This window comes from Microtus pennsylvanicus, chromosome 1 (assembly GCF_037038515.1).
Source record: "Microtus pennsylvanicus isolate mMicPen1 chromosome 1, mMicPen1.hap1, whole genome shotgun sequence".
NCBI lineage: Eukaryota > Metazoa > Chordata > Mammalia > Rodentia > Cricetidae > Microtus > Microtus pennsylvanicus.
This window is the reverse complement of record NC_134579.1, coordinates 65,096,727-65,110,942: the sequence shown is the minus strand read 5'-3', so window position 1 is coordinate 65,110,942 and position 14,216 is coordinate 65,096,727. Positions and strand designations below refer to the sequence as shown.

General features: G+C 49.0%; 1 long non-coding RNA gene across 1 annotated transcript; it reads left to right on the top strand.

Moving 5' to 3' along the window:
* Nucleotides 1-575: 575 nt before the first annotated feature.
* LOC142839463 (uncharacterized) lies at nucleotides 576-8,809 on the top strand. Its single transcript, XR_012908758.1, has 3 exons — nucleotides 576-675; nucleotides 6,228-6,404; nucleotides 8,330-8,809. It is a non-coding gene; the product is annotated as an uncharacterized LOC142839463 (long non-coding RNA).
* Nucleotides 8,810-14,216: the final 5,407 nt, after the last annotated feature.

Sequence of the window (14,216 nt, the reverse complement as noted above, 5' to 3'; positions counted from 1 at the left end):
CTTACAATAGCTCCCCTGGGCTTAGTGCATACTGTGTCCTCAGGTGGTCTCCTAAGGTAGGAGGTTGTATTTAACCCTCAGAACAGCTCCAGCACGGCGGCACTATCAGCGTTCCCTTCTTGTGCGCGGGGACACGAGGAACAGAGTCAATATTTAATAACATGAGGTTACATAGCTACAAAGATTCTGATGCAGTCAGTCTTCAGTTCTGCCCCTGTTCTGTTCTGCCTCCTGGCAGTGCTTGATAAAGAACCACATCAGATGTGTGAGGTCTCCTTTGGCTCTGATACTCCCACGGTGGTATTGCTGGAATTTGTTGTCTATATCGGAACTCTTCTTGGATAGCACTGACTGCACTTCTGAAACGCCGAGTGAGAAGCGCCTATCTTTGTCCCCCAGGGAGTTGTTTCTGAAGCACCAGAGGAACATGACCTGACCTGAGAGTTATCCAGGGCAGCACTGTGGGACTGAGCTCTAGAGATAACAGCACTGTGCACAACGATAAAACAGAGCCTCTGATGGTTTGGCAAAATTTGCGGGACTGTCTTGCCCAAGTTTGCTCATCGGAAGCTTCTGTGCACGGGGCACTTTGCCCAGGAGTTTGCTAGATTGTCTTGGATGTCCACATGCCACTGGTCTCAGGGATGACTCACGGCAGCACTTCCAAGATGGCAGGTAGGAACCTGAGTGCAGCTTGTCACTCAGGCCTCTGAAGCTTTCTGGTGTTGGGTGTTTTCTGCCATGCTTATAGCCTAGGGCATAGATGGGTGCTAGGATGGGGTCCTCTACTGAGAGGGGAGTGATAATGAGTAGCCAAGGGCTTCCCCTCAGCTGCCCTTGTCCTAAGGAAGGAGGCATCAATCAAGTGAAATCCCAGACCTCTACAGCCTCATTTTATACTGAAATAGCCTTTTATATTTTCTTGTCTCTCTTTAATCAGGCTTGAGTCTGTCTGCTTATTCCCCAGTGGTGTGGACAAACCCTTCTCTCCCCTCAGCAGGCTCTGCATTCCCACTCATCCGCACACTGACACAGGATTTCTTTTTGGAGGTAAAGTTCAATCCTGCTCTATGGAAGGGACTTCCCCTGATGTATCAAAGTTTGCTGCTCATGAGATGTCCATTGAAGTAGAGTCTCTAGCTCACTTGTCTGTCATAGGCCCAGGATTTTCCACTTTTAACCAGCTTCCTGGTGATGCCAATGCTGCTGGTCCCCAAGTCACACTTGGAGGTGCACAAGCGTCAGGTGCCTATGCAACACAGCCAATTGACCTGAAGCCTGAAAACAGAGCAGTTCCAGGCTGCATGTGTGCTGTGAGCATGTCAAGTGGCCCTGAAAGGAGCCTTCAGCAGCTGTAGCTGGTTTCTCATTCCTGGGCACCTACCCCCAGTCCCAGTGCACCCCAAGCTACAACTCTCCTCCCACGTCTGCTCAAGTGCATCTTGTCCTGAATCCCTGAGCCATATCTGCTGGGAAGTCTGGGCAGATTGAAGAAGCCTCCTCCTTTTTCTGATACAAGACAGCCTAGTCCCTCCCTCACCTGCCATCACCTGTGTTTGGGGTACCCCAGCATGTGCTGCCATTCAGACACACACACCCCAATGAGGTGTTGTCACCTCTGATGCCACATGGTTAAGTCTTTCCCAGGTGGCTCCCTGTTTGGGCCTGAAGGCTGAGTTTGACCTCCAAGAGAGGATGTGAACTTCAGGGAAAGGAATGTGAATTAGGAAGCGGTCCTGCTTAGGGAGAATTAAGGTCGTTTATGAACCTATCACAGTGAATCTGATTCCCTTATCAATAATGATGGACTATATAGGTGAAGGCTGCTTGTTTGTTTCCCAGCTTCCCAGACCTGAAATAATCACACGGAAACTATATTATTTGCAACACTGCTTGGTCAATGACTCTAGCGTACTCCTAGCTAGCTCTTACATCTTAAATGAACACATTTCTATTATTTTTTATTTTATCATGAGGTTCATGGTTTACCAGCAAGTTTCCAGCACCTCTGTCTCCTGTGGAGGCTACATCTCTCTGACTCCACCAACTCTCTCTCTATGTATCTTTTCTAACCTATCTATCTTCTGTTAAGCTATTGGCCAAAAGCAGCTTCTTTATTAACCAGTGGCAATAAAACATGTTCATAGCATACAGAGAGGAATGCCACCTCAGTAGGCCATACAAAAATTATTGCTTTTGATTTCTAAACCCACTGGCATTATCACAAGTTTTGACCTAACATTGCAGTCCACAGAGGCCAACATCAGTGTACTCATGGGCACCTCCAGGTGTGTGGTGGTGTGAATGGGAATGGCTCCCACGGGCTCAGGTATTTGAATGCTTGATCACAAGGGCCTGCAGATCAAGACATAGCTCTCAACTGCTGCTCCAGTGCTATGTGTGGGGGCTGCCATTTCTGAGCTGGTGTCTTGGTTCTATAAGAAAGTGGACTGAACAAGTTGTGGTGGTTTGAATAGGAATGGCTCCAAATGTGAATGCTTGGTTGTTAGGGAGTGGTGCTACGAGAGAGAGATTAGGAGGTGTGGCCTTGTTGGAGTGGGTGTGGTCTTGTTGGAGGACGTGTGTCAAGCCGGGTCCAGTGTCTCTTGCTGTCTCTTCTTGCTGCACGTAGATCCGATGTAGAACTCTCAGCTCCTCCAGCACCATGTCTGACCGAGTGCCACCGTGCTTTCTGCCGTGATAATAATGAACTAACCCTCTGAATGTAGGGCAGCCCCAGCTAAATGCTTTCTTTTAAAAGAGTGGCAGTGGTCATGGTGTCTCTTCACAGCTATAGAACACCAACTGAAACCCAAGCCATGGGAAAGCAAGCCAGTAAGCAGCTCCCCTCTGTGGCCTCTGCGTCAGCTTCTGGCTCCAGGTTCCTCGTCTGCATGAGCTCCTGCCCTGACTCCTTTTGATAAAGAACTGTGATGTGAAACCATAAGCTGAACAGACCCTTTCCTTCCCATCTTGCTTTGGTCATGGTATTTATCATAGCAAAAGGAACCCTAACTGAGACAAGTGAAAATTGAGTTTGATCATGATGTCTCAAGTGTGACCTCTGGGAAATGATTAGATTAGATTAAGTTCTTAGGTAGGGAAGCCATGGTTGAATCCTAGTGGCTTCATATGATATGCTAGAAATAGATACAGATACAGATACAGATGTGTGCTCCAGACTCCTGTTGTGTGACACACTGTGTGCCTTGGGGCTCTGCCAGCACCAACGCCAAGGACCAGAGGCAAAAGCTATAGGGCCCAGTTGATATTAATGTAGCCTGGAGTTCCTTCCCTGCACTGTGCCAAGCTGTTTTGACTTTCAGCCTCCAAACATAGATGCTAAAGAAACCTCTTCTCATAAAGTGATTGCCACAGGCCCTTTGTTAGAGCCATGAAACCTAACTAATAACAAATCTTTCATCTGTCCCGGTATAATCAGGATCCATGTAAACGTTCAAGTTAGAATAGGAGAATCACATATAAATCAGCTACCAGACCTTGTTTGTCTTTTTACGTAAAGTTTTCATAAAACAATGTTGAGATTTTGTCACTCAGCTTGACAGATTTTAAGAATTTTAGACTTGTATTATCATCACTGAAAATGAAGTATGGGCATATCTATCTTTAGAGAAATCTCTCCCAACTTCTTAGCAGTCATAACACCCTCTGCCCATCTCATGCACTCATGCCCACTGTCTCATATCAAATCTTATGCACTAGTTTTTTCTGTATATGGATTCAGTTAGTGGAACCCTACTGTTTTTACAATTTTGAGCCTATTACCATGTGCATAGGGTGTTCCCTTTTACTTTATAGTAGTGTTCTATTGTGCGGTTATTTATCCAGGCCTTTGCCTGCGGAGAATCACAATGTTTCCAGTCAGCTCTTTGAATAAGACTGCTATAAACATTCTTTATACTTTTATTGGGAACATGCTTTTCTTGTATAAATCTTTAGTATCCTATTTTCTTGTGTAAATACATAAAGGTGGGACCACTTAATCCCCGGGGTAGGCGCATACGTAACTCCACCAGGAACTGTCCAAGAGTTCTCCAAAATGCTTCTAGCACGGTGGTTCTCAAGAAGAGAGATGCTACATGACAAAGATAGATACAGATACAGATGTGTGCTCAGACTCCTGCTGTGTGACACACTGTGTACCTTGGGACTCTGTCAGCATGAATGCCAAGGACCAGAGGCAAAAGCAAAAGGGCCCACTTTATATTAATGTGGCCTGGGGGTTCCTTCCCCACCCCTTCCTAATGCTTCACCCCTTTGATACAGTTCCTTGTGACCCCAACCATAAAGCTATTTTAGTTGCTGCTTCATAACTGTAATTTTGCTACTGTAATGAATCATACAGTGTTTTCTAATGACTTCAGGCGACCCCTATGAAAGGGGAAAGGGTGATTTGATCACCAAAGGGGTCTCGAATCACAGGTTGAGAACCATCATTTTCCAAAACCTCTCTGATGGACAGTGATTGGGCTGTGGTTTCTCGGGTCCCCACCACCACTTTGGCATGGTCAGCCGCTGTGATGCTGACCACTCTTGGAGTGTGGGGTAATGGCTGCAGTTTTACTTTGTGTTTCCATGACAATGAATGTTGTTTTATTTCCTCCTGGGCTTGTCTATAAAGTGCCGATTCCAGTCTTTGGTCCATGTTCTCCTGCATCATTTACTCTGAAGCTTCCGTTTGTTGGACAGTGTTGCCCGTTCTAAAACCTGAAGAAAACGTTTCCCCCTCAGTCTGCTGGTTTGCATCCTATGACACCTACGCTAGCTCAGGTGTCCTGTGTCTCAACAAAGCTGTACCCGGAGGATTCTGACTACCCTCTTTGACACTAGCCCCCTTGTATAGTTTATCTTTGAGACAGGCAAAACCACCTCTATAGGCCAACCCATGTCACTCCTCTGTTCCCCATGACCTCAGGAACCCATCAGCATCTCAGATGATGGTAGGTCCTGACATCCAGAGTGATGCTTCAGCTCCTTTCTCCGCACTCCAGGTATCCTGATCTGCAGACCACTAGAGTCGAGCCCTTGCCTTCAACACTGCCTTGTCCCTTCTCACTGCCCGTTCTTGGCTGAACTCTCACACCACTTGCAGTGACAGCCTCATTCTCTCCCTCTGGCAGGCAGTGGTGCATACCTGTAATCCCAGCATCAGGGAGGCCAAGGCAAGAGGGTTGCAAGCCCAATGATGCTGGGATCTAAATAGTTAAGACCAGGTTGAAAACAAAACAGTGTGATCAAACTTTCTTCTAATAGGACTTCTGGGGAGTCTTCTGTAACGGCCCCCACAACTGAGCCAGCCCTGCCTCCTGTTGTCCCTTAACCCTGGGGCATCCTTCTACCTGCAAGTCCTCACAGACATCCTCAGCTGCTGTCTTTCTCTCAGCTCCCGAGTGCCAAGTTCTTCATCTCAGAATTGAAATTTCTACCCGTGGCAGGAGCTGGAGCCTGCCCACTGAATGAGCCACTTATGGCTGAAACTGCCATTCCCAGTTCTGCCATTAAAGAGTATGTGGTAGAGGGGGCAAGCAAGAGGAATGAGAGGAACGGGCAGGATCCTGACTCCAACCCCAGAGACCCTTCTGCTGGGGCAACCCTAAAGAGCTGCGCTTGAGACCTTAACTGCTCCGAAGGGGCCCCACAATCCATGAAAGGATGGCAGGAGGGGCCAAGGGAGTGGAGTGCTCTGCTCCACCTTTACCTTCCCCTTTAGCTGAGCAGCGGGGGGGAGGGGGGGGCGCACTTCCTGCTCGGGAGGGGTTAGTGCCCCTGGGGTCAGAGGAGGCACCTCCCACCTCAGACAACTTTCAGGCTCACGAAAGGGTCTGTTTCCATAACTAGCCTCTCATTCCAGAGACCCCAGGAGGAGTCTGGTATTAATCTGCCCACTGTGGTGCAGGCCCTGCTCCTTCACAACTAGGCCTATTTGACTGGGCCGCCAGGTGTGGGTGTCTGCAGTTCATTAAACGGCAGCAGCCAGGGGAGAGAATCCAGGACTCTGGGCAGAGTGCAGCCTGGAGGATCAACCCCCTAGCTCACTCACATGCTGGCTCCTCTCCACAGCCAATTTGTCTGGTGGCTTCCCATGCCCATCTTAATTTCCTCCAGGGGCAGGAACTCACCACCTCAGTGTGCTCCTCCTGACCCACCTTTAGGACGCTCTGACAAGAGGAAAACACTCAGCATTTTTTTGTTTGTTTTGTTTTTAGGTTTTGTTTGCAATTTAAAAAAATTTTTGTATTAGTGTCTACTAATTGTGCAAAATAACAGAGAAGTATGAACTTTGCGTAGCCACCTGCCTCAGGACTCCCCTCCAGCACCCAGGCCATGGTCTAGCCTCTGAGTCACAGAGAGCAAACACAGATCCTCGCCATGACAGTCCTCAGGTATGTGACATCAACTCTCCTGCTCCCCAAGCCTTTTCTTCCCAGGTCAAAGGTCCTCAGCTCCTACTCATCTTGCCCATGTCATGGTTGTGGGTTCCCTCAGCAACCGCCTCACGGTTGCCATGTCTGTCCTCTGTAAACTGTTCCCGGCCCCAGGGATTCAGACGCTGGACATTCGCTTCAGCCTCCTGAGAAGAGGCCTCGCACTGAATCCACTTTGTACGGTTTTGTTTCCATTTAGTCGGCCATGCTCTTGACAAATAGACCCTGGCTACCAGCTTGCTCAGCTGTGGTCTCAGCAGGAAGGACCAGGTTTTTTTTTATTGTTTTTTTGTTTCCCCGAAGTCCTTTGGGATGGTGGATGCTAAGGCCGTGTGAGTGAAGGGGACTGAATGAAGAGGGTGGGTTATGGTTTCAGAGAACGTCCTTTAAGGCCCCAGCCATCACTGCCCCAGGGACCATTCTGCAGGTGGTAGAGGCTCAGTGGGAGGGGACTGCCAGTAAAGGCATCTACAGCATTGGGCTATCTTCTGCCCTAGAAACGAACTTCCGCTGTCTCGCCAGCACAGGAGCCAGCTTGTCCTCATCTGTCTTCATACAAGTCTCAAATAAGGGTTGAAATCAGTTAGGAGGCCCCCATGCTTAGATGTAGGGTTCCCGTGTGTGTTACTATGTTCAAGGCTCCCCCTTCCTGAAAATGGAGTATTCCTTAGGAGATCCGTGGCCCACGTGAGGCAGCTGCCTACACCTCGGCCCCAGACCCACCTCGGTTCTCTTTAAGATGAGCTACCAATCCAAGCAGGAGCAATATGAGGAGGCCTCACAAGCCCTGAGAACAGGGGTATGTGACAGACTGTCCCTGTCTACAAGCCAAGCTTCCCAAACTGTCATCCGCCCTGATTTGGCTGTGTCCTGCTATGATAAAACGCCGTGACCGAAAGCCACTTGTGCGGGCTATGGGAGGGTTTATTTCAGCTTTTAGTTTAGCCCATTATGAAGGGAAGCCAGGGCAGGGTATCAAGGCAGGAACCTGGAGACATGAACTGATGCAAAGGTCATGGAGGGATGTTCTTACTGACTTGCTCAGCCTGCTTTCTTATACAACCCTGCACCAGCCGCTCTGAGGTAGCACCACCCGCTGTAGGTAGGTGCTCCCATTTCAATCATTAATTGAGAAAATGCCCTTCAAACTCTCCTACAAGCCAGAATAGAGATTCCTTTTCTCAGATAAACTCTAGTTTATGTCAAGTTGAGTAAAAGCAAACCAAGACTCTAGCACTTACCTTGGTGACCTTTGACCCATCTCTCTGGAACCCAGGTCCCAGGTTCACAATTATCCCTTACGCTTTTGAAGTGATGCCCAGAAAGTTGACTTGGGTCCTTAGGTTCCCAGAAGCACAGCGCTCTGTAGAAGGAAGGGAGACTTATTGCCAAGGTTCCAAAATCAAATGTTCTTTTCTGTGTACTTTCTTTTCACCCTTAACCTTTGTGACCGAGTAATGATTGATCCACTGCAGCCAGGGGAACAAAACGTCACGTGCTGGAGTGTTTGTCTCTGACAACCTGCCTTTTCTTCCTTCCTCTGTCCTTCCCTTCTCTCCTCTGCCCATCCCCCGTCTTCTTCCTTCCTTCATTTTATTCACGTCACTGGGGAAAGTTGTTGGAGCTCAGGAAAGCATCTCCAGGAGCCTAATTCAAACACGCCTTCAATGCTAAGACGAAACTATAGTCTTTTCTCCCAGTAGAAAGTGAGTTGCCTTGTTTCTCACATCAGTTCAGGCAAGGGATGGAGAAGCCTGGGCCCACCAGGGTCATTCATCAGAGAAGGATGCCCTTTGTGACATTCAGGTTGCATTTGTCTGAGGTTCCCACACATAGCTACGGAATCCAGGAGATTAACTGTGAAAAATGACCTATTTTAACAGGTGCACACTTGTGTGTAAGTGGGAATTAGCCGAGCGTGGAATTATTTTACCATGGAAATAAGTGTGGGCACTGAAAAGCATCACTCTTCTGACCACACAGGAATCAGACAGAGGGTCAACACGGGGGAGTTCCCTGGGACTCGGAGCGGATGTGTTGGTTGGATTTTTCCAGAGGAAGCTGCGGTACCACAAGGAAATAAACCATAATGCCTACAAAACCTGACTGTTCGCGTTCCAACTCCCTCTTCAAAGCAGGTCCCCGCTCTCCAAGGAGCAGGGACTGAAACTTCCCTACCTCTATTTAGAAAAGATACTTGCAAGCACACCAGATCCCAGCGGGGAAAGCAAACCCACATCTCACAGTGTTTTTATGAGGTGCCCTAGTCCACAGGAAACAGGACTGGCTATGTCACCTTAACAACCACAGGAAACCTGAAGCAGAACAAGAAACCAAAAGCCTTGGGCCACGTCCCTGCCTGTCCCCTGCCTCGACCTACATGGTCCCTGGGTCTGACCCTGCTGTGAAAGTAGCCTGCTTGCATCTCACAGGAGCTGAGTAGGGCAGTAAGGAGGAGTTCCCGGTGCAAAATAAATTTCTAAAGGGTGGCGGCTGGTCTTTTCTGTGACTTAACTTTCATGGGAATCTGCTCAGTGGGGATGTGAATTTGGCAATCAGTAGAGTACTTTCAGAGAAATGCATTTCCTTAAAGGGAGAACTCAACCCTTCCTCCTTGAGAGGGCTCACTGATACCTTTTAGGAGAACGCTCCAAAATAGCCCTGAAGGTATGAGTTCCCAGCCTGCTCATCAGGGTTGTTCTGCTGGAGATGCCTTAAGGAGATGTTGGCTCCAAAGCACCTTAGCTGTGTGATCCCATGAAGATAGATCACCAGGCTTGTCTAAGGTTTTTAAAAGGAAGAGGATGTGACTGGGCGGTGGTGGTGCACACTTTTCATGCCGGCACTTGGAAGGCAGAGGCTGGCAGAACTCAGATCTCTGTGAGTTCAAGGCCAGCCTGGTCTAGAGCAAGTTCTGGGACAGTCAAGGCTACACAGAGAAACCCCGTCTTGAATAACAAAACAAAATAAAACAGAAAAGAAAAAAAGAAGGAAGAGAATGTAACCTGTCTCTTGTGTCCCTTGGGGCTAGCTCTTTCTGTCTGGGTGTTTGCATACGTCACTTGTACTAGCATGCATAATTGTCCGACAGGGAGCATACGCTTGCTATGCCAAACCAACATCTTTTCTCCATGCATGCACACACTGTTCCTCACTCACCCCTTCCTAGCTATAGGTAAGGTGAAAGCTAACTGAGTGTGCGCATGGACTCTGCTTGCTGAGAGGAAACTTTAAAAGGGTACAGCTGAGCAATGTTTCCTGAGGGATAGTAATCGTGACAGTCCATCACCTGCTCTGCCACCGGTGTAAGGTACACGGAGTCATGGTTTAACTTTAACAACACCCCTGGTGAGAAGAGATAGTTTCATTGGGTAAACAGAGAAGCTGAGGTTCTTAGATGCTCTTTAATTCACCCAAGGACACCCAGCTAGTCTGCAGCAGGGATGACTTTGCTCTCTGCTCTGTGTCCTGTGGCATCTCCCCTCTCCCCAGCCCCTGGGCCATAGAGAACATGCACATAGAACACATGGTACAAAGAACAGCGTCAGGGACAGGAGGTCCAGTGTTCAGTCTTTCACAAAGGAAAAGAGAAAGGGGGCAGGGGAGGGAGGGAAGAAGGAAAGAAGGAAAGAAAGAAGAAAGATCTCTGAGTCCAGGGCTTTCCACAGCTGTCTGGAGTCTGTAGTGTTCGTTTCCCAAATAATCTGTTTTCTCACTCGCAGACCCACGGCTCTATCAATCCTCTTCTCAGCTGCTACACCACAAAAGCTCCTAGCTCCTCCTCCTGCCCCTCTTCCAGGCCAGCTATCCCATTCCCCAGGGTGTTTGCTGGACATAAACCAGCAGGAGTAGAAGAGAGGCCTCCATAGTGGCAAAGCTCTCAGACTTCCCCAGTGAGGCAATCGATACTGAGTCCTGACTCTTCTGGCCACCCAGAGGGAGGGCCTGCCTGGGCAGAGCAGTGGGCTCCCATAGTCCCCCAAGAACCTTATTTATTATTGCCCAGACTCCCAGCCTGACCTGTCAGCCCGGGCCTGCCTGCAGCCTTGGGAGGTACTGGGGAGGGGAGAGTTTCAGGTCTGATGAAAGCCACCGAAACCAGCTCAGGGAGCTCATGAAAAGAACCAAGAAGAGAGTCTGTTTGACTGCTGGGTGGCAGACGTGACTGGACTTGTCTTCCTCCTGGGGTGATGGAGACAAAGACGGCGTCATCCCCAGGGGAGCACCGTGTCTCCACTATGGGTCCCCACACAGTCTCCTTGCCTGGAAGATGTGACAGAGTCCCCACCAAAGTCCCCTGGAAGCAAGGCCACTTCTAACACCACACAGGAGTCCCCAGTGTGGACAAACAGAGAAAGGGGTAAGTGGAAAGGTGGCAGCATCAATTCCTGTCTAGACTGGAGTTTTGGAATTCAGCCTTCCAGATGAAAGGGTACATTATGGAGACAGGCTATAAATCCCCCAGGTCAGCAAGACCACATTCTCCTAGGATTATTTACAGTTCTTTCCATCCTCTGGCCATTGCCCGTTCTACCCCCATCTGCTTTCAACTTTCAACAGAGTCACCAATTGCATCATAACCTGTAAGTAGCCAATCACATCTGATTTCATTTTGCGAGACCACACACTAGGAGGACACACTCCCTCCTGAGCCCCCGCAAAGCTTCAGGTCTTTACTCTGGACTCTAGAGACACCAAGAGTGTTAAGAAAGAGATGGAGAGCTGGGCGGTGGGGGCGCAGGCCTTTAATCCCAGCGCTTGGGAGGCAGAGGCAGATGGATCTCTGTGAGTTCGAGGACAATCTGGTCTACAGAGCAAGTTTCAGACAGGCTCCAAAACTACACAGAGAAACCGTGTCTCGAGGAACAAACAAACAAAAAGAAGATGGTAAGGCCACTTCATACATCAACACTTGGCAGACAGAGTCATTAAGGGTGTGTTATTTTAACTCGGTCTACACTGCACCCTTGGACCCTGCCCATCACCTATGTGCAGTCAGTCAGTCAAGGATGTGAGAAGCTGCTGGAGCCAAATGACAAGGCCCCTTTCTGAACTGCCAGCCTGGGATCCTTGGTAACTGGAGCCCTCTACCTAGCCACCAAGGAAGGGCATAGATATCTTTTGGACCCCCTCTGCACATTAGTCTAGCTCCTCCCAATCCTCCCCTGTGTCTTCCCATACCAGATCCCACCATAACACTGCCCTTCTTGGCCCTCTCCAGGAATTGGCTGGAGCCTATGGCATTATTAAAGTTCATGCTCCCTTTTCTCTTCCAGATCTCTCTCAGACAGAAAAGCCGCTGGGTTCCTTTTCTGCTAATCCTTCTGCTTATATTAAAAAGTTTTGTTATCTGTCCCAGGCCTACCATCTAACCTGGCATGACTACTGTGTCATCCAAGCTTCTACTCTCACGCCTGAGGAGCAAAGTAGAATTCAGGCAGCAGCTAGGCAGTATGCAGACCAGACTCATCTGGTAGACAGTACGGTCCCTGTGGGGGAAGCGGCTGTGTCCGCTACAGAACCACACTGGGACTACCAACCTGGCCAAAGCGACCGATGGAGGCATGAAATCAAGGTTCGTTGCCTCCTTCATGGTGTGGAAATGGTCTCACAAAAAGTAGTTAATTTTGACAAGCTTTGAGAGATTACACAGCTAGCAGACAAAAATCCAGCGACTTTTAAAAATTGGTTACAGGAGACCATGGTCCAATATACCAGGCCAGATCCAGCCTCGCCAGCAGGAGCCACCGTCTTGGCCACTCATTTTATTTCTCAGTCAGCACCAGACATTAGCAAAAAGTTAAGAAAGGCTGATGAGGGTCCCCAAACCCCTATGCAGGAGTTGATGGAAATGACTTTTAAGATTTTTAATGCCCGAGAAGAAGCAGCTGAGTCTTCCTGACAGACAAAGCTACAACAGGCAGCTACCCTACAGGCCCAGGCCTTCGCATCTGCCCTAAGGCCACTGGAAGGGGGACAAGGGAAGCTAACCACAGGTCTCTAACATGGTGGAGCCCAGCCTAAGTTACCCTCACCAGCAGGCTGCTTCAAGTGTGGTCTAAATGGCCATATGACACAATATTGCACTGAACCTCCTACGAGGCCATGCCCTATCTGCCAGCAACCTGGACACTGGAAATCACAATGCCCCCATGCAGGCTAGTCCTCTATGCCACACCATGGAGGTCCGGCCTCACCAACATCGGCAAATGAGACTATGCCAGCCTTCGAACTTCTCAGCCTTGCGGAGGATTGATGCAGCCGAGACTTGGTGACTCCCATAGCCCTCTCCAAGCCCAGGGTAGCGCTGCAGGTAGCAAGTAAGTCCATTACTTTTCTTTAGGACACGGGAGCTATCTACTCTGTTTTAACATTGCATTCGGACTTTAGGTTCCCCTCACCCATTTCAGTTATGGGGGTAGACGGGACCCGTTCCTCCCCCACTTAATGCCACTGCCCTGCATTCTTGCAGGACAATTTTTCTCTCATCCTTTCTTAGTGATACCTGCTTGCCCAGCACCTTTACTGGATCGAGATATCCTTAGCCACTTCGGGGCCACATTCATTAACCCCCACACACTCTCCTGAGTCACAGTTTCTGCTCACTTCAACATCCTCACAGGTTCCTACCCCAGACTGCCCTGTTCCTACTCTCCCTTATTCAGTAGATCCCCAAGTATGGGACACTTCTACTCCTGTACTTGCTACTCACCACCCGCCAGTCCTACTTCACCTTAAAGACCCTTTGTCCTTCCCTTCCAGACCCCAGCTTCCTATTTCGGAAACCCACCGCTGAGGTCTTAAGCCTGTTATCACTCATCTCCTATCTCAAGGACTTTTAATTCCTATCGACTCACCTTGAAACACTCCAATTCTTCCCGTGCTTAAGCCCTCTGGCGCCTACCACCTAGTTCAAGACCTCCGCCTCATAAATGAGGCAGTAGTTACAGTTCACCCAGTAGTTAACAACCCTTACAATCTCCTGTCTAACGTCCCTCCTACCACCTCCTACTTTACAGTTCTAGACCTAAAAGATGTCTTCCTTACTGTCTCTTTACACCATGACTCATACTTCCTTTTTGCCTTCACCTGGGAGGACCCTGACTCTCAGTCTTCCTGAAAGCTTATGTGGACTGTTCTCCCTCAGGGTTTTCGGGACAACCCCCATTTCTTTGCCCCCTCCCCTTCTGGTACCTTTTCTCACTCTTGTCCAGAGGCTGTAGAGGCTTTAACCTCACCTTGGCCGGGTCTTCTAGACCAGCCACTTACAGATTCCCCAACTCACCCTCTTTGTTAACTGAAGTTCCCTTATAGATAAATCAGGAAACCGACAGGCAGCATATGCAGTGGTCACTTCCCCTGACACAGTCAAAGTGACCCGCCTGTCAATGGGAACCTCCTCACAAAAGGCTGAATTAGTTGTCTTGACTAGGGCACTCCAAATAGGCAAGGGCCAAAGGGCTAATATCTACACTAACTCTAAATATGCCTTCTTAATAGCCAATACTCATTCTGCACTCTGGAAGGAAAGGGGCTCTCTTACTACCAAGAGCACTTCCATAGTTAATGGATCCTTTATAGCCAACCTTTTGGAGGCCCTCCAGCTCCCTGCAAAAGTATCCATTATTCATTGTCGGAGACACCAGTCCTCCAAGGACCCCAGTGTCCTTAGGCGATGCCAAGGCTGACTCAGTGGCTGGGGACTGAGTTCTCAGACTCCACAGAACATATTTTGTTCTTAACTCCCTCCTATCAGCCCTGTTACCAACC